This window comes from Dipodomys spectabilis, unplaced genomic scaffold (assembly GCF_019054845.1).
Source record: "Dipodomys spectabilis isolate Male_0828 unplaced genomic scaffold, ASM1905484v1 ptg000306l, whole genome shotgun sequence".
In the NCBI taxonomy this organism is placed as follows: domain Eukaryota; kingdom Metazoa; phylum Chordata; class Mammalia; order Rodentia; family Heteromyidae; genus Dipodomys; species Dipodomys spectabilis.
This window is the reverse complement of record NW_024870983.1, coordinates 1265193-1268457: the sequence shown is the minus strand read 5'-3', so window position 1 is coordinate 1268457 and position 3265 is coordinate 1265193.

Here is a 3265-nt window from a genome sequence, read left to right as displayed (position 1 = left end):
AATGAAAGACTTAGAAATAATCATAGTAAGTGAAATTAACTGGACCCAGAGAAAGTTAGGTTGTATGACTTTCCTTATGTTTAGTAGACAGAAGGTGCTTATAAATGTAAAATTAAATATACTGGATGCTATGTAAGGAGGTAAATGATTTATCTGAAGTGTCAGAGTCCATGGAAAGTGAAAATAGTATATTTCTCTTAAAAGATTAAGTCAAAACCCACCAAAATAAATACCAGTAAATGGGGACTACAAGAGAGGACAGAGGGGGTAAGGTGAGAGGGGTAGGAAATTGCAAAGGATACAGTACAGACAAAAATCTATTGCATACTTGCCAGAATTGAAATATACAAAGAAATGGGTAGTGAAGATTTTGAAGTGGTAACACAATTCCAGGTGTATTGTATACACAAAATGATTTGTTAAATGGCAAGTAATTCCCTACATAACATATTATTGAGATAAGTATGGACTTGGTTGTTTGGGAGGAGTGGATGAGAATGTTGAATGGGGTAACATTAATCAAGATGAACTGTATTCATAAACAGCTTCAGTGAATGGCAACTCTTTTGTACAAATACTTAAAGACAATAAAAGTATTCAAAAGGTTGATTATGATAGTTGAATAGAGCGTTGAACCTCAATTCAATTCCCATTTAATAATATTTGTAACCTGGAGGTTTGGAGAATAAAGTTTAAATAATAAAACATTATGAATAGTTTTTTTTCAAAAATTTGAAATTTAAATCAAAACTACTTTGCTTTTTGTCCACTATGGGCTGTTATAAGAAAATACTTCAAAGTAAGTGGATTAATAACATCAGGACTATATTACCCATACTCTAGAAGCTTGAACATTGATTATAAAAATGATTATTCAAAACAAATCTTTGTATTATGGGGGTCAACTTTCTGGTTCATTATAATCTGTTTGCTGGACATTCACATGGCAGAATAGTTATATTTGGCTTCTTTTATCAGGATCATTATTGCAGGGTCATCTCTGAAAGGCTGATTCTAATGTCACCACACAGGGGAATAGAATTTCAATATGTGTAATTGGAAGGAGTTACAGTATCCAATATATTTTGCAACTTTTTCTTTAACTCAGTGTAGTGTATCATTTGGATATTATTTCATAGAAAATAATAACTTAACGACAAACCTATATCGTGTAAATTATGTGAATGATTCTTCTTATGATGGGAATAATAGTAGTGATGACAAAGTGAAGTATGATTGTTTTGTGGCTCTTGAATCACATCATAGATAATCATGTAAACATGTTCAGCCTTTCGAAGGCCTTTCTGGTGTATTTGAACAATCTTCAATGAGTTAACTGCTTTCAGAAATACATATCTCCTTAGATTTTAATTGCTGTCTGCTATTAAGACTCCCACAGAGACCAAAATCAGAGTATGCTAATTTCTCTGATAAAACATATAATATAAATTGTTATAATTAATATAATATGAAGAATGTAATATTAATAGCATTATAAATACTAGTGTTCACATTATATAATATATTGACATCCTTTGGTTACATCAATTTTTAAAATATTTATAACAATGTAAATAGTTTGCAAATAGTTATTTGATGATGTATAGAAAATGAGAAAAAGATTTGTGTACATATTTACTTGAGATGCAAACATATTCATCTGGTTATATCTGATCCTTCCTTTGTTGGTTTCATTCATGCATGGAGAACATGCAGAGAAGTGACAATTGTAACCTTGCGTTTACAAAAGGGTTAACTTACAGGAAGTTTATGTTGGGCTAAATAACAGATTTTATAGATTAAATTGGTTTTGTTCCTTCTTTCCTTCCTTCCTTCCTTCCTTGTTTCTTCCTTCCTTCCTTCCTGCTGTCCTTCCTTCCTCATTCCTTCCCTCCATCCCTACCTCTCTCTTTTGCTCTCTTTTTTCTTTCTTTCTTTCCTTCTTTCGTCCTTTTTCTCTCTTTCTTTCTTGCTTTTCTTCTATTCTTCCTTTCTTTTTTTACTCATAATATTTCTTAAGTGTATACATAAAATACCAATGTGTTATGAGTAATTATAAATATTAACTAGATTAATATTAATTTTAATGACCTATGTTATATCTTAAATCAAATTGTACTAAAAACCACTTCATAATATTTGCAGGATATGAAACAAATTTTACTATTCATGAAATTGTTTATTTCTTCAAACTAAAATAAGAATCTAGACATAATATGCATGTGTGTGCATGTGGGTGTGTGTTACTCTTGTGATTTGAACTCAAGGTCTATGCCTTAGTTTTTTTCACTCAAGGCTAGTTTCACCCACAACTCCACTTCTGGCTATGTGTGTGTGTGTGTGTGTGTGTGTGTGTGTGTGTGTGTGTGTGGTTATTTGAGATGTGTCTCACAAACTTTCTTGCCAAATCTGGCTTTGGTCCCCAGCTTCCTGAGTAGCAAGGGTTACAAACTTTAGACACTCATATTCAGCATAGATATATCAACTCCCACTCATGATAACCAAGGGACAGAACAGATAATGAATAATCCAGAGGAGAGTTCCCAAATAGCTCTACAAACACTGCTGGCAAACATGATAAATGAAAAGATTGAAAACATACAAAGGACTCTGTATGAGCGTGATCGGGAGAGAATGGAGGCAATCCAAAGGTTTATACAGGAATATTCTGAGTGTGAGGAAGCTACTCAAAAACTGATTCAGGATTTTGGTGAGCAGCTTGAGAATACTCAAAGAGAATGGCAGGAATGGTGTAAACAGGCTGAGAATACTCAAAGAGAACTACAGGAATGACATGAACGGGAGGAAGCTAAGCAAAAAGTAATACAGGAATTGAGAAAGCAGGATGAGAATACACAAAGATCACTAAAGGCATTCATGGGGTCCATTAACAAAGAGCTGAAGGAAGTCAGGGAGACCACAAAGGGAATGCTGAATGGAACCCAACAGAAGAAATGGGAGTTCAAGGAAACCATAACCAATCAACTAAGTGATTTGAGAATAAACACTGAACACCAAATTAAGGAGGTAAAGAAGTTCATACAAGATCTAAAACAAAGCTTCAACAAAAAATTTGAAGCCATCAAAGCTGACTATTCAGTAAGAAAAGAAATAAAAAACAAAGTAGAAAGTCTTGACAGCAGGTTAGACCATGCAGAAGATCGAATCTCGGGGATTGAAGACAGCCTAGATATTATAGAGAAAGAACATACAACCATCCAGGACAAGTCCAAGAAATATGATAGATTTATCCAACACTTGGAAG